Genomic DNA, 22,079 nt, shown 5'->3' on the forward strand with positions numbered 1-22,079 from the left:
GCGAGCCGATTGGACACGGTCGCCGTTACGAATTGAACTCTGTGTCGTCGTCACGCGGCTGTCTCAGAGTCTCATTTGACATTACGTGACGGGAAACATGTTCCAAACAGCGTCATTCCTCCGTGCTACAAGACCATACAGGAAGCAACTCCCAATCAAACGTATCAAAAAGCACTTGCTGTTTCCCTCCAGTGTAAATGAACAGGGCACATGCTTTACGTATATATGAATGTTGTTGATATGAATGAACAGATTGCACATGGCATCAGTGTTTCCCCCCTTAGCTACAACATGAGCATTTCTGTCAGTATTGATGAGGTGTGCAGGTCTTCAGGTGTGAGCTGTACTGCGAGAGTGAGTAATCCTACCTGTCAAAGGCTGGAGGTCAGAGGTCAGAGGGGATGGCAACTGGGGGGGGGGAGAAATCACTTGTTGCAGAAGCTACGAGTGAAGTCCGGAGTCAGCGCCACCCTAAAGCGACCAGAGTCTGAGAGAGAACAAATATAAAGACAACATGTAAGGAGGTGATTTACTGCACTGAAGCAAAAATCATCGTTTCACTTTTAATAACATTAGTTACCAAACAGGTCAGATACGTGGAATCTGAAATTAAAAAAATCGAGAGGGCAACCAACATGAAGGGATGGGAAGAAAAACTGTGGAACTTCAAAATAAAACAGGAAAACAAATCACTCTCGGAACTACAACAGTCTAAACTGGAGATTACACAACATGGAAGAATTACAAAATAAAACAGGAAACAGTAAAGATAAGGCGAGGAAAATTCACAGCAAAAAGAAACAGATATGAGAAAATAAAACAGGAAGTACTGGAAACTCATACTAGAGATTTGCACAGGGATTAAAGTGAGAGGGAAAGAATTCAAAATAAAACAGGAAATGGAATCTTGATGCTGAAAGAAGAAAATGTAAAAACTTATCAAGAACACATCATGATAGGCGGCAGTACAGTCGAGAGTTGGTTTGAGTGTTTTGGAAAAGAACCTGAGAATCTGACTAAATGTATCCCTAAAAATCGTCTTGTTCCCGATACATCACAAAGACAGGACGATTAAAAGGGGGGGGGGGGAGCAGCAGTAGAGAACTTTGTAATCACTGGATAAAACGTTGAAAAGTTCAGAGCAGTCGCTGCTCACATCCATAAAAAAAAAAAAAAAAAAAAAAAAAAAAAAAGGGGAACTCTTTCCCATCCTGCTCTGCCACAAGAAAAAAGACGCTGGGGTGGAAGGTTAGCTCATAATCCATAACAGATAGTTAAAGCTTGGCATTGGATCCTTTTGAAAATTGTAACGGGCCTTGGCACGAGCTCACAATCCAACAAATCAAACACCGCGTGGCTTCATTTGTAGTCCAGCCATGGAGGTTGTTTCTGAAAATCTTTTGACGGGAAAAATGTGGTCAGCTGCTCAGCCCCCACCTGCTGCTTTTCTTCTTTTTTTCTTCTTCTGGGTTTGTAGCATCATGGCGGTTCTGAATGAGAGCCGTTTTTTTTTTTTTTTTTTAAATAAACACTCAGCAACACAGCGAGCCGTTCAAGTAACATTAGATTATATGAATTGTCAGTAATGAGGCACCGGGGACGGCATCTGTGATCTGCAGAGGTCAACCGGAACATTCTGCTTCACAGCTGAATAAAATGCATCCTGAGAGCGATTTAACAGCCTTTTTACACGAGCAGGTACATACGAAGAGACAAGCGGAGGTCCAAGAGGGCGCGGCGGGCTTGTTGTAGAGGTCAAAACACACACACACACACACAGAGACAACAGTGATACACAAACACTGCTGACAAGAGGAAAATATGAGGACTTCTGAAGCGCTGTAAAATGTATGAAGAAACGGATGTGAGGGTCATTTTACTGAGCAGCACCATTAACATCGCTGCCCTTGTCTGAACTGGAGCTCAGCTCAGTCACTCACACACACACACACACGCTGAACATGTATGCACACACACACACAGCATTTCTCCTCTTTTTACATTTTTCGCCCTCGGAGAAACGAGAGGTCGACATTTTAACTGCAGCAGCGAGGAGATGGCTTCCTTTCACCTTGACGGGCATATAATGAACATTTTTCATTTCGGGCTTAGCTTCACTTACAGAGTCAGTCAGCTATTTTCTCTTTGAACCTTCAGGTCCCCCCCCCCCCCCCCCCTCCGTCTTCCTGACATTTCCCTCTGTGGTTTTGCCAGGATGATCTTCACACTACATTTGTGTCCCCTTTTAAAGAAATAGGATACATGATTTTTGTTTTTTTTTCCCCTCAAAGAGCTCATTTCCATACAGGTTCCCCGGTATTATACAAATAGGCCTACGGTGCAGCGTGAAACACAAACAATATGCTAATCACACCTGTTTCAATTAAAGCGCCCCGGCGTCCATGAAATCCATATCAGTATTTCGCTCGCTTTTTTGGGGTTTTTGTTTCGTTCGTTTTTTTCCAGCAACTTTGCCTCCAAAAAAGAAAAGAGTGCACTTTGAAGAAAAGTGACAAAATGTTTGAATATTTGCATTTCATTAACCTCAATATGAAGCTTCTTCAGGAGGAGCGGTCACAAAGGTGCAGCACCTCGGCATCATGTCCTCAGAAACAAACAGTCAGCATCATCACATGTTTTTAACACATAGAAGATTGAAATGTGTTCATTTTGGTTCTTTTGCATCAGTCAACAATCAAGGTGTTATTAATTATATGAGATAATAATAGTATGGTAATGCTGCTGTACAGGCTTAGACTGCCAGACTAGATTCCTCTGAAGCTCCCCAGATGCGCTCCAACAAAACTAAACAGTCCCAACTGTCACGAGTTGGAAAGAGGTCACTGGACTCAAGTGCAGATACTGAAAAAAAAAAATGATTTATTTAAATGAATAAGCCAAAAACTAAACTTACTCTTCAGGAACAAAATCCAAAAAAACACAAGGAACAGGAACCATAAACATCCAACACACTCCGACAGAAGACAGGTGAGGTCAGACAATGAACCGGGTGATCAGACACAGGTGAGACTGAAGAGACAGGTGAGGACAATCAGTGTAATCAAGACAGGAGGGAAACACACAGAGGCAGGAAACCAGACAACAGTGGAGACTAGAACTATAACGTATCAATCAGGAAACGTCAAACATCAACACACAGGGAAACAACATGAGGGAAAGTGAGAACTTAAACAAGACAAGAAATCAAAACTCTGAAACACCAAACTGAACTCAAAAATTCAAAAAGATGCATTTTTATCTCCAAAAAGCAGATTTTTTTCCTAACAACTCTAAATGCTAATCAAACACTTATTTTCACTTTTGTCAATTTGTTCCAATGTCATAGCTATAAAACTTAAAAACTAAAAAGTCCCAACAAGACGGGAAATATTTACTTCAACAAAACTGCAAACAAAACTATGAAACTGAAAACAAAAGTTTATTATTTCTCCAGTTTGACTTTAAACTTTTCAAAGTGCCGTTCACTTCCTGTCCCATGTGTCACAGATTTCTCACATTAACCTCTCATGAACTTTGAGTCCAAGTCAAATTTCCTCAGGGGGGACAATGAAGAGCATATTACCTTTTATAGGAGATCTATCTATCTGAGGTTTCAGTGCTCAAAATGCTTCTCCATCATTTCAGACTCTGAATTCAGAAAGGAAGGAGACGACTAATATACAGAGCTCTAATACAGAATATGAAATGTTGAAACAGGCTGGAGGTGCTGTATAGGCCTCAGTTTATTGTTTTTCATGTTAATATATTTCTCTGTTTGTTTTGGCCTGTTTGGTTCCAGCTGACAGGAGAACGTTACTGTTTCATGCAAACGGGTTCAAACACTTCAGTGTTTTAAAGATGAATTGTATGACTGAATAATAAATTAAATCTTTCAGAACGATGAAGGTTAGAGCGTTCCTCCTCCCAGATGATGGATTAAGGAAAATAGAAAACGCATTGCATTCATGTTATAACCTGGGATCAGAAAAGCAATGATACCAGAGCAAAGTCTCTTTATGGCTTACAGAGGCGTGCAGGAATGATTTATGATCCTTAAACACGAGAGCAGACTGTAAACTAAGCCCTGGAAGAAGAAGCAAAGATGAACAAGTAACAAACTTCCAAAAAAAAAAAAAAGGAAAACACTCAAATTTAAAAACACCCCCCCACCCCCCTCAAAAAAAAAAAAAAAAACTGGATTGAAAAGGCAACCGAAACAGGACCACTCCTGCCCACATCGGGGGTAGGTGTGCGGAGGGGTTGGGGGGTGGGTGGGTGGGTGGGTGGGGGGGGGTAGAGTTGGCAGGGTGCATTCCAAGACAGCTGGTGGAAAGCGGGTGTGCTCTGGCTGCTAGAAGGAGCAGATTCAGGTGACATCTGTGCCTCCTGTTGCAGCGCAATAGTAGAAACACTAAAAGTGAATTACAACATTAATGATAGTGCTCTGCAAGCTGTCGTTCCATATTACGCATCCATTATTCCTTGCATGGGTACTCAGAGGCATCGTGAAGGAAAAAGGGGCCCCCCTCCACCACCACCACCACCACCGCCGCCGCCGCCGCTACCACCTCGACAGAAAAAAAGCCGCCTCGCTGTGAAAGAAGCAGTGGTTGAAAGGATCGCTTCTTTATAGACCTTCCCTCGCTATACCATGTCTCCGCATGGCACAGGCCTGACTGGATGACTGATTCTCTTTCTCTCCATTTCTATCCCGCACTTCATCTTTCAAGCGAGTAACCCCCCCCCACCCCACAATCCCCACCCCTGACCCCGCCTCCCCCTCCCTGCACCGCCGCTGCTATTTCAGACAACATTTGTTTGATCTTGCCGCCCTCTACAGCTGAATGAAATCAATCTGGGAGAGATGTCATGTGTGAGCAGAAATGATTGGCTGCAAGAATAACATGTATTTGAGAACATGGAGCCCCCGTGCCCTCTGCCCCCCCCCCACCCCACACTCACGCACACATGAAAAGACGATGGCCGGAGCTACACCCCGACGGGCATCACATAGACATCTCTAAGCTGTCACCCATCCCCAGACTTTCAATAACTTCAAATCCCCCCCCGAAAACCTGCAGAATAAAGGCAGAGTCGATCACTCATAGCTCCCTTCACTCGTTCTCTTCTCTTCGGGGAAATAACAGCCGAAGGAGAAAAACAAAGTCAGGATTTCCATCCTTCTCTCCCGCAGAAAAGCAGCAGCATTCCCGGAGGGTGTGGGGAAAACACTTCTTTCATCATTCTAGTTAACGCGCCGTGAAAAAAATAAAAGAAAAAATCATTTAAGATGTTGTGACATGAATAGCTTTAAGGTATAAAAAGCAACCATATGGGAGGATCAATGGTAATCAAAGGTGGATTTTTTTTTTAAGAAAGAAAAAGCAGGATGACAGCGAGAGGAATTCTGCAGAAGTAGGTGATGGTGTTGGAAGGAGGGCATCGCTAACACGCCAATGTGCTTTCACGCCAGCCTACACGCTTCTATAGGAGTCTGTGTGTCTGTATGTGTGTGTGCGAGTTGGATGGCTGCCACCGCGGGATCGAATGGCGGGCGTTCCCCTCCACAACGTCTCCCGAGAACACTAACCAGATCGTCGGCACATCCAAACCGCAGCCCGGCTCGGCTTCGGCTGCCGCCGTCTGTGACTTCTTCATTCAGCAGAGAGCGCCGCCAAAATGTGTCGTACTTGAAGTGTTTTACAATTACCAGCTGATTATATCAGCCGCATTAGCATATTAAAAGGAAAGACTACTTGAACACAGAGATAATGACTGAGTGTTAAAAATAATTTCCCCCACTCATTATCAACCGCCGACACAGAGATCGGGGAAAGGGAATGTCGATAAATACCCGTAAACCTTTGCTGAGTAAATAACAACAATTAGGGGAGGAATTAGATCAGGGTGTGCTGCTGAAAAGGGAGATAATTCTAATTAAAAACCCGCGCATATCTGGGGAAGAAAGCATCGAGCTGCACGCACGCCTATCCATGGGAGTGAATTATTGTGCACTCATGTGTGGAAGACTTTTGTTTTGTTTACAAGGTGTCACCGAACCAACTCACTATTCTTCTTCAATGTAAATATCAGCTCCTATTCAGAAAGTGTCATGTTCCCACAGCAGGGAACGAGCTGCATAAAATGCCATCAGTGTTCCATAATTAAAATACTTTGTTTGAGGTATTTAAAGGGATAGTTCAGGGTTTGCTTGTGTTCTTCAGTGGGATTGTATGAGGACGTTGCTGTTATATTCACGGTATGTTTTTATCACGTCTAATGTCGTGGGGACATTTTAGCTAAATGTAACAAGGTAGGCGAGAAGTTAACAGAGTCAGCTGGAGTTCTGTCTCTTTAAAGAAGTTCTGATCCATATTTAAATGCGTACATTATAACATTAGAAGTGTAAACCTCAGCAAAGCTTCTTTCAGACTCTGCCGAAGTATCAGAGCAAAGCATGGAGAAAGGTTGTACGACACGTCCACTCACATATCCCTGTAAGTTAAAAAAAAACGAGCTCGTCCATCAAAAGGAAGTGGACACATGGGGGGAGGGGGGGGGGCTTTAAGAGACAGCAGCTGACATGAACTGTTTCCACATATCCACGCCAGTACATCGAGGGATTTCAAAACAAGTCATAAATAGGTGTCTCAGACTGACATCAAGTGAGTATAATAGATGTCTTTGCATAATTAAGTAACTTATGGAACGCTCTGCGCATCAGGCTGCACGCTGCGTAACTAGCTTAATGTGGTCGGACACGCCCCAAATCCCCTGACTCCGCCTTAAATGCCCATTGAGTTTATGATGAACCCACAAAATGTTATTTATTTGAAATATTATTCTGCTTTGAAGTTTGAGTGTGAATGAATTCACACTCAAACATATAACTTATAATAACTTATAACTTATAATAATAGACAGAAAAGTAAAAATGATAAATAGTGTAAGTGAACTCATTGTTTCTGTCCTAAGGTTGTTGACTCTTTCAGAGACATCATCTAATTGTCTGCTCGATCTTTTTTTCTGTTTTCAAAGGAGCAGTAAAACATACTTGACAGCACTTCTGTTTTTTAAATCCAAACAAAGTGTCTGTGTACATGTTAGGTCTCTTCTTCATTGAATCTGTTCTTCTTATTGTGTACACTGTAAAGAGAGGCCCAATTGTTCCATTCTGAAAACCAATTAAGAGAAACTGGCTATAAATCCTTGAACATTGTGATGTGAGAAATCTGTGGTTCCTGACAGTAATCCACCGAAAAAAAAAAATCAATAGACACTGAAGATTAATTCTTAATCTTTTCTTTCAGGTAATGAGAGCTGAGGAGAGGATATTGTTCATCCAAAAGTTTCATGGTGTCGCAAAATGCAATATCAGTTTTTTTTTTTTGATGTCCTCAGTTTCACCGTAGCGTTACTTTCAGGGCACTTTTTAGATGTGACATCCTCTTCCAATGACATGTTCCAACAAAGCTCTGAAAGCTACCAATTGGTACAGTGAAGGATCACCATGGTAACAATATAGTTGGGTTACCTAAAGCTATTTAGAAAAAAAAGTTTACTTTGGAAAACGAAACTTGGCAATGTTCATGTAAGATAAAAAATATTCAAAATGGCTTTAAAAATAATCTGTCATCTTGTAAAAATGCCAACTAATAAAGTTAAAGGAGCAATATGTAACTCGGACACCTAGTGTTTAAAATGGGTACTGCAGTCTAAATTCAAAACATTACAGAGAGCTGTCTCTCCCTTCACCTTCCTCCTGAGAGTGAACACTGAAGCTTCAGTACTGGACGTTGTTCACACACGTGCTGTGTGTTGCAGATTGTTGTGTATGGAGGTTACAGCAGGTTAAAGACTTGACACTTGCTATTCAAAGTCCCAGTCAGTGAGATGTTTGTATTAAAATATGAGTATCATGTAGGTTACTGCAGCAGTAATCTGTCTGTGATTCTACTCTTTCCATTGACGTATTGCATTTTGCTTTTTCTTTCTGTTTCAGGCTTGAAAACGAGCCCAAAAGGCTTTCATCACTGGAGTGTTGCTCGCTGCAACCGGCGCTCCGTCCTCCATTGCTGAGCAGCTGTAAATGCGTGTGGACGTGAAGGAGACTGTGAATGTCATGAAATTCATCAGGCTGGGAGTTTTTTTTTTTTTTTTTTTGCAGGCGAAGTGAGTTTTCAAGGGGAGAAATCTCAGCACCGGGGTCGAGAAATCGTTAAGTTATTTACATTTATCAACAACTTTCACAGCCTCCCTGCAGATATGCGACGGCCATTTTGGTGATTTCTTTTGCCCCCCTCCTTTGAAGTATTGTGGCGCCTTCCAGATCTGTGAAGTATTTAGCGTGACATCGGCAGGTAGATTTCTACCCGCCTCTTTCTCCCCTGAACTCCAACACCTGCAGCACTGTTAATCAATACACACTTTTCTTGCCCTTTTCCTCCTTGGTACACATATCTCCCTGTCTGACCAAACTGGCAAATTTGTGCTCTTAATCAGCTTGCCAGCCTTGTCTCCTCACTGGAGGCTGGCGACACGCTTCCCTTCCCCCTTAATTCCCCGGCTCTCTACAGACAGGCGCGCTGATTAACATGCACGCCCAGGTAGGAGCTCCCTCCAACACCACCCCCGCTGCCCACCAGGTCCACACACCATTATCCCCGCTACTCAATAGCACCCATCTCAGTGCACATCTGTCGGGCTGCCGCATCCCCGCTCTTTAATTAGCTTTACAACTTTCCCCCCCCCATTTCTGGATGGAAAAATAAGGGAGAAATTCGAGGCCGGTGTGCAGATACTGTCGAGCGAGGGGAGGGAGAGGTGGGAGACAAAGAGGGGAGGAGGAGGAGGACACACGCTGAATGCTGAGATGGAAGATGAAATATAGCATGTGTGTGTGTGTTTGAGGGGGCGGGTGGTGGCAGACACATTAATTCCTCTCATGTCCTTTTGCCCCAGCATCACCAGGAAACCCTGTCCGCCTCACCTCCACGCGACTGTGTCTCCACCCGAGGGATACAGTCCCACCATCACACGCCTCTTTCTTATCACTCCCTCTCTGGTATTGATCCCTCTCTTTCTTTCTTTTTTTTTTTTTTTTTAGCGCTTTTAAGTTGCCTTACATAGGCCTTCAAAGCTGCTCTGACTCCCTTTCGGATTCTCATTCCGTCAGCACGTTCCTCGTCGGTCCAGGTGACGGCATAAAGGCTTCGTTCCTTTACGTGCGAGTCTGTGCTGCTGCTGTTGCTAATGCTAATCCGCTGCTCCGCCTGTTCCTGCACGCCGCTGTTTGAGAAAACAAACCAAAAGAAACCGACGTCGAGAAAGTCGAGGCGTCCAATTAATATGAAATCATCTCCAGAAGTCAATAAGGTTCCAGTTCCACTTGAGTGTGCCTAAACGCACAGAGTAAGGCTAATTATAATCCCATGGAGTATTTATACTATTCACGCTCTGCCCCTGTCATTACTGCACGCTGTAATCCTCCCATCCGTGTTGCCTGCATGTGCCGACGAGCCTTGCGCCGGTCGCCAAAAAAATACTCGCGCTTTCTTCCTGAAGGCTGCGGCAACTGTTTCCAGCGCAAACAATATGAGAGTAATCACCATAACTACGGGCATGAGCATCCAACAATATCATAATCAGCGCTGCCATCAAGAATGCAGTTTCAATCCAGCGGGGCAAAGGTCGCTGTGGAAAGAAGAACAATGAGCTATTTTAGTCAAGCTGCTATTCTGCATACGCGGCAGCTTCATTAGAACTACCCACTGTGTGCGTAACCTTCTGCAGGCCTCCTACCAATGTCTCCAGTATTAGAAATACTAATCTCCGATGTGGATTTCACCCTCCATCCTTCCTTCCATCCAGCAATTATGCCCCCCACCATCAAAAGCCATCAAAACAGTAATTTCACTTTTTCACAGGCAAGGCTTTTTCACATTTCCTTTGCGTGAAAGGCCTGAATCATCCCCTTATCTCCATGGCTATTACACAGTGTGCATGAGAGTGAAAACAATGGGCTCGGCGTGATGAGATCACGGCACTTCATTTCTCCGAGGCCACTCCGGTAGACACAAAGACAATCTACCTGTGCAGCAAGGAGGACGGGTGGGGGGGGACGGCGAGGGGACGGAGGATTTCTCGGTCACTGAGCTCAGGGCTGCGAGGCGGGTCATCCCCCAGTAATAAGAAATGTGGAGGGAAAAAAAAGGAGACGAAGACGAGGAAGGGGAGGAGGTGGGGAGGAAGTAGCGGCGGTGTCGCAGCCTCGGCGGAGGCTTTGCAGGCCCTGAAAGCGAGGTCAGTGACTGGAACTCAAACGCGGATTCTTTATTCCTGCTTGTGTACGGAAGCCCTCGGAGGATTGAAAGATGCTGCTGCCGTGTGAGCTCCTTGTTGTTGGTCGGAGTCTCGCAGAGTCTGAGAGAGGAGGAGAGGAGAGCTGTACTGAAGGAGGAGGGAAGTGACAGGCCCGCTGAGGGAGGAAGAGGAGGCTGGGATTTACAGAGGAGACAGATCACTGGTGACTAAAGCGGAAGGTTTGAGATTCAAAGCTATGTTCTCTCTCTTTTTGTGTTTTTCAGCTCGAGCCATCTTCATGTTGTACTTTTGTCTCAACGAGTAAAGTCCTGATCGGGGTGTTTACGTGATCTCACATGAACTTGTCTTAAGATCGTGTGAAAAGCGTCCAACAGGAGTGTTTGCTTGTGTCCTATCATCACATGTTGAACATACAGAGCATGTTTATCGTCTATGTGAGACCTTTCCAGTTAATCATTTCTTTTTTTTTCTTTCTTTTTTTTAAAGGTTGTGAAGGTCATGCAAGATTGGACGACAACATGCTTGAACAAAAGAATAACTCCAAAAAATGTCTCCAGTGAAGTGCTGCACATCTGTCCCGTCGCTATGACAACGTGTCTGCATGATCGACTCTGCTCCGTCAACGGCGCCCTTTTTTTGAAACGTTGAAAGATTTTTAACTTGAGCGCTCGGAGCGGCCAGACAAAAAAAGGGCGCTGTGACTCGTCTCCGGGTGGCCGCTTGCTGCTGGAGCTCAGAAAAAAAAAAAGTGGTGGAAGTAAAAACTGGGGATACAAGTCGCGTAGACATCACACTGCCGGGTGGCGTTTTTGAAAAGCCCCTACGATACTTTTGTAACCTTTCGTCCTTATTAAAGTCATTTGTATATAAATGTTATTTTTAACAACAGTTTTTATCTCAACTTGTATGAGCCTCTTTAAATGTGTATATATTGTTTTATTTTGTGCCTGTGTACAGCACGTTGAATTGCCAGGTGTCTGAAAGGTGCGATATAAATAAACTTACCTCACTCTGTGTGTCCTTACTTCATCTTGTACTTTTCTTATTCGTAAAGTTATCAGTCGGATGCGTTCAGAGTCTTCTGACGTGATCCAGTCAATTATAGAAAATGAGAAGGTGCTGTGGTTACCCTGAATGACTTTCTTGAGGTCACTCAGGCAAGAAACAGTCGTACTGTAGTGTGGAGTCTAAATCCATCATCTACCAATGGCCTTGGTTTCCTTGGAGACCAGGCAAGCGCGGCTCGTGTGTGGACTCTAAACAGGTCTGTGGAGACTCGGAGAGAAACATCTGATCGGGTTTGACACACGAGCGACGAGTGAAAGAAGATTCCTTCATAGATCCTCAACTTTGGATCCAACTAATCCGTCATCCCACACGACCACACGGACGGTTGTCATAGCTCCTCTAATGATCATAAAAACAACACCAGCTCCCATTACTCCCCCAAAAATATGAGTAAATCAGGACCAATCCTCAATAACAGTAATTAATCATGAATGATCAGTTCAAATTCTGAATTTTGAACCTTACTAAATAATGGTTATTTATAAAGTTAAATATTAAGATGGATGGCTTTGAGCATCATTTTTTCTTTTTTGTTCTGTAATTTCACTTTGATTCAAATTTTCTGAACACCAAACCCTGGAAGGACGTTTGTTTCTTTCAAAATAAAATGAGGTATTTATCCAAATTCAAAATAAGAGCGTAACAAAAACTGTTTTGAAATCCAAACTAATGGAATTTCCAACATGCAAATTAAAAATGTGATTAATCGCAATTAAAATCTAGCCATTCATTGTACTCGGAAAAAGAATCCTTTGACAGCCTTCATGATTACAGTCAGAATGAAACTCTAAGAGATGTTCAGAGCTTTAATGCACAGCTTCACTTTGTGTTTCGGGACGCCTGCTCGTCTTTCTTCTCCGTCTTTGCTCTCGTGCTCACTCATGTTCTTCTGCATCAAATAATGTGCAGACTGTTTATGTTTGTGATCATTTGTTTGCCATCCTCATCCCAACAACATATTTAACACACAAGGCCCCCTCCCGAGGTCCCACGGGACCCTGACAATGAACTGCTGTAAGAAAACATCCATCCCAGCGAAAGCTCACAGCGTTATTAGTTATGTAATCGATGCCATCTGGAGGACGGAAGGAAAAAAACAGTTATTTTTAACTCTCCTTAATTACAAGAGGAAAAACAATGAAACAAAGGGATTAGGAACAACTTGTTGGACAAATATAAAACAGAAAATGAAAAGCATTGAAATGAATTAAACGAAATGAACACGACATTAACACAATATGTCCTAAAAGAAATCTGCACTCACACTGCTGAACCCTGTGAGATTCAAAGCACTTTGAAGCCCTTTATAAGATCCACATGCAGATGACACAATGAGCAATCTCTCAGCTTCCCCATGTCTGTGTCTTTCACCTGTATTTGTCGCTGTTGTGCAGCACGCACACACACACACACACACACTGCCTTTCTATCTCTCACGCCATCTCTCTCTCTCTTTTTCTCATTGGAAAGGTTGGGGGGGGGGGGGGTCCGGGGTGGGGTTGGGTGGAATGATCGTGTTAGGGGGGTTCACAGAAGACTGACTGTTTATTATTGTCTTCGGCCCACTTAACTCTGACAGTAACAGAATGAGATGGGGAGGGAAGCGAGTGCCATTAATCACGGTGTGTCGGGAGGGCCTGAGACGCATCCGTACACCGCCACGTGCCTGGGAGAGGGGACACAAAGTGATTTTCAGGCCAGCCGGCCCCGCTAGCGCCGCCGTGCAAGCCTCCGAGTTCAGGCTGCCGGGCGGAGGAAGAGAGCGGGAGGGGGGGGGAGAAGTGGGAGAAGTGGGCGGCTTTTCACACTCAATCTTCTTCAAATGTTCTGACACATTGCACCTACAGACACCCCCCCCCCCCCCCCTTACTACCAGCAAACCTAAGCGAGGATCAGCGGCTATTTAAAAACCTCAAATCGCTCTTAAGAGTGTCACTGCACGAGGCGAGTCATTTAGTGCCGCTTTTTTACCTTGAACTCATCATTAAAGCATTTTGAAACACGGGATTAGATGCTCAATTATGTGTTTTTAAACCTGCTTGCAGAACATTTACACATTCAGGGTCTAAATTAGTCAAGTGTGTTAAAACCGCTTGAGTAGCTGCAGTGGCCATAAACCAGGTTGTAACGGCCGCCAGGGGCCAATCAAATCAAAGGATCAATCAGTCAGTGTTTGTGTAGCACCAATTCATAACAAGTGTTATCTCGAGACGCTTTACAAAAGAGCGTAATGATATCATACGCAGGAAGGAGTTCTCCTTTGTGTTCCTGTTGTCTTCGAGTCCTCGCCTCCGAGCGGGACGGAGCAGGCCGTGCGTGAGCGAGGACGCCGTTGGTCCGCTGGGCGTCAGGGATGTCGGGTGGTTGTAGTCCTGGATCACCTCGCTGAGGGGACTCGAGAGCCTGCCGCCTGGACAAGGCAGTCCTGTTATTTCTGCCACCGACAGGCTCGGATTTTAATTTCAAGTGTCTACAGAAGGAAGCCCTGCATAGAAAGAATTTCTTAAAGAGCTGGATTTTTTTTTTTTGAGAGAGAGAGAGAGAAGCAGTCATTAAAAGCCACCAGACTCCACTGATAAAATATATATATATTTAAGCTCACAGAGTTTCCTTCCCACAACTGCCTTGATATTCCTCTTTATGCAAACTTGAAGTTGGATATATAAAGTGAGAATGTATGTTAAACAATAAAGTCACACAATAAGGCCAACAAGCTAAATGACAGAGACCGCAGATAGCCGCTTCTCTGCTATTTTAAAATGACTGTTTTTTCCAATGGAGTCTGGTGGCCTTGAAGAACTCCAGCGTACGTAACAAGGGTCCAGGTTTAAAAATGTTCTGAGACTCAGAGAAGAAAATGACATCCATGTCAGGATCCTTTTGCCTTCAGGTGACAAAAAAAACAACAACTTCATTTTGATTTCAAGCAGCTTTTATTCTTTACAACCCTCCGATATGTGAACATGAGGCCCAGGTTCAAACGCACGAATGGTTCCTTTTAGGCTAACTTTGGTCAAAGAGGTCAAAGCAGGTCTAACTGATGTACTTTTTTAAGGCGAGTGACAACATTAGCATATGGTCGTCACCACCAAAAAGTGCATTCAGCCCAGGCAGCCTCAGCCTGTCAGGCATCAGTCTGTGTGAGCGGGGCCCACCATGCAGGGACGCTGTGAAGCCTGGCCGCCCGTTGCCACCCGACTGATTGACAGCTGTGTCTCTTAAGCCCCCCCCCCCCCACATAACAACACCAGCCGCACACCTTCCTCTGCTATCAGTGACACCCAGATGTGCCATAGCAGCTGTCTCCCAGATTATTCCTCCGCGTCTCCCGAGCCACCGCCGACATAGACAGCCGTCTAAATATTTAATCGAGCCAGAAGGCGCTGCTGCACGGTGCACTTTAGCTGGGGAACTACTGTATCTCCGGCTGGAGAGATAGAACGAGAGAGATGAAAGGAAGGAACGAGGACAGAGAGGAAGAGGTGAAAGGCTGCCGGGGTCACGACGCGGCCTGGCTTAGTTGAGTTACAGGTAAAAAGCTAAGATGACAGTATGTGTCACAGTAGTTTGGACAAATGACAGCGGTGCAGGAATAGATGACAGGCTGTGTTTTGGATATACCCAGAGGACAACGTTGGCTGACATCAAATGTCTAACAAGCCAGACAAGACCATCTTGATTTCCTGCCGTACCTTCAGGGAGAGACACAGGCCCCCTTCAATGTGACATTGCTAACCATGATGCAAAAATTACATTGTGTATATGTGCACGTCGGTATTTCTGTCTCCTTCTCCGAGTCGCTTCTCCATGTGCGTGTTCATCTGAGTGTGTCATCACTGACAGCTGATCAGAATACACACAGCGCCTGAGGTACTTTCTATAATTCTGACTTTTTTTTTTCCCCTTCCCCCCCCCCCTTATTTTTCTTCTTTTTTTTTTTTTAAGACTTGGCTCATTCCCAAGCAACAGATTGCTGCTGTCGCTAGAGTTGCGCCTCACAGATGGAGCAGCATCACTTCCTGAGGAGCCTGACAGGATCAATCCAGGAGCTCATTCGCTCGCAGTCAATTAAGCCGTGTTAGTTTTGACAGGAGCCACGGGCGAAATAACAGCCGTCACTGTCTGGGAGGAAAATATTGTGACCAAACAAAAAAAAAAAAGCAAAAAAAAAAAAGCAGTTGTTTACTGGAGAGAGACGGGCAGGGAGCGGGCGAGCGGGGGTGACTTGTTCTAAGGGAAAGGACCGGCGGCTGCAGCGAGCCTCAGCGGGACGTCAGACAGAAATGAAGGAGAGGGATGGTTGAACCTCAGCGACAGCAAAGAGTTTAATTTGTTTGAAATCATTAAACGCTCTGGCTGTTTTGAATGAATTACAAATGTGGACTAATCATGACCTTCATCGATTGTGATTGCGAAATAAGTCTCTCTGCCTTTTGGAACCAGAAAAAAAACCGCTAATGTCACTTTCTTTAAAGTCACCAGACTCCATTGACAAAAACAGTCATTTTGCCTCATGAAAGAAGAGCTGCGTCTGCCCTCAAAGTTCAGTTTTTCTTCTTGTTTCATGACCCCTCACAAGAATATAGTTTGAACTGTAACCAATGTGAACACCGAACTCACACTAATAGTCAAACGAGCTGACTTGATGTGTCCAGGGTGAGACTATCGTTCCCTTTTTTCTGCAGGGCAAAAGTCATGCTTTTTTCCAAGGGGGTTTGGTGGCTGTGAAGAGAGCAACGAAATGACTGGTTCAGGTTTTGAATAAAGGCTCATACCTTTCAATAAAGCCCCTCTTTATGTGTCGGGATCTTTTCTGTTATGATGCACCTTTCAAGAAGGAGCTTTTGTAGAAGTCTCCGTCTGTCCACTTCATGTCTCTGTCATTTTCACCAAGCGAAGACTCTCCCTCTGTGTCTCCTGCTCCTCCTCATAAAGGTCCAGGTCTCCTTATTAAAATAATGGACTCTGAGAAGTGAATGATACACTGACGGATTACAAAAATGACCTAAAGTCACTCCAGTCTATAGACTTTTTTTAAATCCTGTAGTAGCCAGAAGTGCCTTTCCTTGACGCTCTACCAAACTCCATTTAAAAAAAAAAAATAATAATAATTTCGCCTCTTAGGATAAGAGGGTTTCTGGTTTGCTGCGGCCTTGATTCCTTTTATTTTACAGTGTTTCACAAATATTATGCTGGCTCTGAACTAACCATTTAAAAGTCCTACATAGCACAAACAAACTGACCAATCAAGGCAGCTGGAAATCAGCAGCTCTTGGGATCTGAATGCTAAAATCTGTGTTTTTGTCAACTGAGTCTGGTAACTTAGATACATTTAAAAAAAAAAAAAAAAAAGATCGCCTATCTATATAGTTATCCTTACTGCGTAAACATAGAATTACAACAAAAAGACAGGAACCCTTAGCTGAGATTCTGTCACGTTCATGCCTCCATCTTTTTTCCACCATTTCTCCCTCTGCAGGTTACTTTGGTTCACGCGCGCGATATAGGTCATTCGTGTTGCTCGTAAAAATGCTCCTAAAATGCCTACTCTGATTCCTTAATAAAGCAAATGATTCTGAAGTGAATTATACAATAGAGGAAAAACGAAACGACCCAGAAGTCTCGCGTGCACCACCCACTGTGAGAGGAGCCGCAGCCGCTCGCTTTGAACCTATTGGAAGAAGAGTGAAACTCTTTGATTAGGACATGTAGGTAGGTAGCTGTGGGCGATGGACTGAAAACACTTGGCATCTGCTTGCAAGTCTCCACACACCCGAGGTGAGGGACACACACACATACACGCGCCTGCTTTTTTCCCTGGCTGAGCTCGGCTTTACCCTGGGCATCATTACAGACACTACACATTCCTCCTTTGAAGGGTTATCAAGGCTCCTCATTAAAGATGTCCCTGGCTTTCTTAGTGATGTGGGCCTCCACAGGGCGTAATATACCCCCTTTAATTAGTTTGCAAACTCATTAGTGTGTGCCGGGCAATTAAATGTCCTTCCTTCAGAATAGTTTACAACAGGACAAAGGGATCCCAGGGGCTGTCAAGGAAGCGGGGCTTGGAGCGGAGACGACTGTCCCTCATGAACACAGGACCGTTATTAAGGAGCCGCGCTCTCTTTCTATCGGTCCACGTCGATGCTGCTGTTACACTGTCTGTTTGTTACACGGACAGCGAAAACAACAATAGTCCTCCTTTACTTTGGCATGAATGAAGTCAGCGTGGAGCTGCAGGAGGGTTTCTCCTCTTATCGTTGAATTCACTCGTGTATGAATGAGAACTGTTGAGTTAGTCAAGTTAAACTAGTTTAAATCAGTTTGAGTTGACTTGATGAGGATTTAATATCACTCATGCTGCTTGGCCCCGGATGGAAGGATAAGTGCTCAGTGAAGACTTCCCATATCCAAATGATGCCCTACTGATTAGTTACATAACCTACCCTCTGGCCCAAAAGCAGCACTGCCACCTTCAGCAGACCCAGGCTGTCACGACCGACCTCCTCTTCTCTCTCTCTCTCTTTTTTCTGCAGCCCGCTTGTCATTTCAGTGCGAGCGCTGCAACCCTCCTCCTGCTCCCACCCCGGTTACCTTCAGTCCGACTCAGCAGAGTTCAGACAGGAAATGATCAAGACTTGACTCTGCACAATCAGACTCACATTGATGAACGTTTATACATCAGATGAATACTGCAGGAGACACGATTCAACATCACACTTGTGATTCAGTGTCGTTCTCAAACGCAACTGTCAGACACTAAAAAGGCTCTGCATATAATCACGATGTGATCATTATCAGGGTCGTGCCACATCGACCCACCTAGAATAATCTGTGACGTCAAGCAGCCTGGCGTCCAAACGACTTGCAGATATCAGGAAGAGGTCCGAGTGCATGAAGTCATCATGACGGAGTCATTGCACATTCATCTTTTCCTAAACCATTAAACACATGATTGTAAACTTTTACTTAAGTCCGTCCTGATTCATTCAGCCTGTCTAAACTCCTTCCTGAAAAACCTTAAGGAGGAAACAGAAAATGAAACAGACTCCAAACACGACATGCATAAAGTAGAGACAGAATGAAAGTGAAGGCCGAGAAGGTATAATCAGTCCAACGCGAACTTCACAATAAAAAGAGCAGCCTCTATTTTCAATGGTGAAATGTATTCATATGGGTTTATATTTGGTTTATCATTTGAAGTTCACAGCCCTGTGCTCTCGGTGAAACTGGCCCCAAGAGGAGCCGGCGGCAGATTGCCCTGCACTGTGACTCTCTATAAATCCAGCCGGCATGAAAATCTCAAGGAGCTAACGTGGAGAAGAGAGCCAGTCTGCCTGTTTACACCATCTCATCTTACACAGAAGCCTTGGCGCCTGCCCTGCAGAACCCCCCCCCACCCCCCCCTCAACATGTTTGCAGAAGTGTTCATGCTGCACAAAGTGATTGTATCATCTGGGCCTGCTCTTCCATTTGTGTACGCTGCTTCTTCTCCTGAAGCCGGCGTTTCAAGCTGTGTCCCCCCCCCCCCCCTCCCCACCCCCCCAACTCAGGCGAAGTTTGAAAAATGGAAGAAGGGAACCATGCAAAGTGGACATATTCTCCAGCCTGCCGTAAAATAACCGGGGGGACGGACCATTAGCCATTTGCCGCTGCAGACAAGAGTTGCAGATCTTGCATCTGCACAAACAGAAGGTCACAGAAAAACTTAACAAAAGAGCGACACAGGGAGGAAATAATGTTAAGAACAAACAAAAAGAGAGAAACATGAAGAGTTTAGCCAGCTGAACAAACACTACATAAAATGAGAGGGGAAATAGAAGAGGGGCAGAATTGTAATGATGAGCAAATCCAATCAAATTTACAGTTCTTGAAGACTGTAATCTGAAAGGAAACCTAAGGACTTACTTATATCACTTATACTTGTGTCATCCAACGCATAGTAAAAACCTATAAATCAAAATGGACCATCACACCAACAATGTTTTGAACTTTGTTACAATGCTGGGGGGCAAAGTTTCTGGTCATGAGTTAAATCCGTCGGTGTAATCCCAGAATAAATCTGCAGAAGGCGCTAAATAGCTCGATCTGCAAATCACGCCATAGTTCCTGGATAGGAAACCAAGAATTTCACGAGACGGCTTCAAGCCTCAAGCTAACCTTTTCAACTTCTTAACATTTACCCAGCACTGAAGAGCAGCCCTCCCCTGGCAGCCCTGCCGCGTTCTGCCCCCAGGAAGGCTTCCTGGCAGAAGGTAGCCAAAAAAAGGGGGCCAAAGACTGGGGACCGCCCTCCTTTCATTTGATGTTGAAGAACCTCATCTGTGTCTATTTTTACAATAATCGGACAGAAATATACAGTACCATTTTAATCTGTTCAAGTTTATTTGGGTGGCATGCTGCAACCCCCCTTAGTGACTCACAACTCCCCTTGTGGTCCTGACCCCCCCCTTTGGGAACCACTGCTCTGAAGGAACATTGTCACATATTTGGAAAGCATACTGCTTCAGTGCAGTCCAGATAAGGATTGCAATAACATTTGCAAAAGTGATCACACCCCCCAAAACAGAATATATATATATATATATATATATATAGCAACACGGAAAGTCAGCATTTTGGATTCACCAAAAGATGAGAAGAATATATGATGTTTTCTTCTCAGGTAAAAAAAAAAAAAAGACTTTCAGACTTTCTTGGCAGTTTTTCCCCACCAAAACATAACAACAGATAAAATATATATTTTTTTTTTCGAACCAAAGAGAGAGAGAGAGCTGTGCTGTGGATTACCCGGCTCCCTCTCTGACCTCGCTCGCTGACGGAAATGCCAGCTCTGCCCTTCCCCTCTCTCTCGCTCTCTCTCTCCGCGGTGTTAGCCCAGCGATAGTGAGGGGCTGAGGTGGACTAGACATGTTCCTCCACTTTTCCGAGGCACAAACCAGTCAATTTGTCATCCAGTGAAGAGGTTGAACCTTTAATTAAAGTGGAGAGCTGCCGCCATCAGGGCCCGGCTAAATGTCACATGATAAATAACGGCAGAAGATCTGAACAGCTCCCTTGGAGTTTCCTTTCGCTCTGGGAGGGGATATAAAAGGCCACACACGTTACAGGGTAACTGCATATCAATATGTTAAATAGGTTCAATTGTATAAATTGATTAAATGACCCAATTGCGAAGCGGCCATGCTTCAAAGGGCCTGTTGTTTGAGCAGCGAATGTTGACAACGTCACGTCGGCCGACTATTAATGGGAACCAAGCAGAGAGAATGTGGCGGTGAGTGACATTATTAAAGCAGATGATGGGTTTCTGAGCAGATCATTCACTGAATGCAATCGATAGCTCTGTGTCTAAACGCTCAGGCAGGAATTACACTCCAAGGCGTACTGCTCGGAGGGGTAAAATGACACCGCCGTGAAAAGGCATTGCTATGGACACTATTAGAAACGATTGGCTAATTACATCCTCCAGAAATTCTTTATTGGTCTTCCAGGTTTACCGTGCAGAAGCAGGAGGCCTGATGTAGCCTGGAATATGATCTGTGCATAAATATAGTGTGGGAGGCAGAGAAATTGTCTGACTGTACAATCTAATATTTCCAAAAGCCCGTTGTCTGATACCCAGTCATTTGTGGAAGCACTGACAAGCCTTCCCTTTGTCTCCCCTCGTCCTGACTGCATCAGCATGTATTTTCAAAAATTGGTTCATTTCACTCTGCTTATTATCAGGCAGCTTAATCTTGACCCTTCAAATCTCGGAAATTATCGCCCTGTCTCTTGTCTTCCCCTTCCTCTTGGAAACCCTCGACTGTGCTGTCAATTCCACTAAGTTCCTCTCTCATCTTTCGGCACTTGATCCCCTAATCTTGCTTTTGTGTCACTCACTCGACAGAAACTCTTCCCGTGTAACTCGGTGCTTAAACGCAGCTTCACCTCGCTTCTTTGAATGCCTCTTTCACACAACACCGATCTTCAAGTGCAGCGAAAGCGCCTGTTTGATTATTTGACTAAAAAACATTTATTGCTGAAATAAATCATGAAGATCACAATGTATTCTTCAAAAGAGTGAAATTTAATGACACTCCTGCAGCCTTTTTGACTTGGAGTGCAGCTGCGCTAATGTTATTCCACAAAAGAGAATTAGGCTCAAGTTAAAGAAAAATACAAATCTGATATTCTAGTAATGAAGTCATCAGATCTTAGTAATATGCTTAAATTCAGCGGGTTGTCTCGTTTGATATGAGGTCACAGTCCCCCCCCCCCCCCCCCCCCCCCCACAGAGGGCGGAAAATCATAAATGTCAAACACTTAAAGTAAGTTTTAAAGTCCTAATTCATCGTGTAGTCGAAGGGGCGAAACCAACCTGAGGAAGGGAATATGTTCATTCACGACGTATCCAAGTATTTTTCACTTGAGGTGTCGATCTGAGCTGCACAAACAGCAAATTCCAGCTTCCCTGTGTAGCCGCCTTTGACGTTAACATCCGATGTTTCCACAGCAACAAATACTTATTCTGTATTCTGTCTTGGAGGCTCATCACAGCGGCCACTGTCAAAGACACGAGGCATTACAACTATTAAAAAAGGACAGATCTCCCTGACTTTGATCGCTTTTGGGAACATTTGAGGCAATGCAGCTTTTACGTTGATTTTGTGGATTGATGTGCACGGTGGTTTTCATCGACGCGCTGT

At 44.4% G+C, this 22,079-nt stretch overlaps 1 long non-coding RNA gene across 3 annotated transcripts in view; it reads right to left on the bottom strand.

Annotated features, from left to right (window-relative positions):
• Window positions 1-22,079, bottom strand: part of LOC306838849 — a 332,925-nt gene that overhangs the window by 182,934 nt on the left and 127,912 nt on the right. Inside the window, exons 1-2 of one of the 3 annotated variants that reach the window (XR_013781131.1) lie at window positions 2,915-3,091; window positions 369-487 (exon numbers count right to left, since the gene is read on the bottom strand). This is a non-coding gene — a long non-coding RNA (uncharacterized lncRNA). Of the gene's footprint in view, window positions 1-368; window positions 488-2,914; window positions 3,092-22,079 lie in introns of those variants that run through there. The other 2 variants (XR_013781132.1, XR_013781130.1) reach the window with 2 other exon arrangements.

Source organism: Symphodus melops (genome assembly GCF_947650265.1).
Source record: "Symphodus melops genome assembly, chromosome: 17".
Lineage (NCBI taxonomy): Eukaryota > Metazoa > Chordata > Actinopteri > Labriformes > Labridae > Symphodus > Symphodus melops.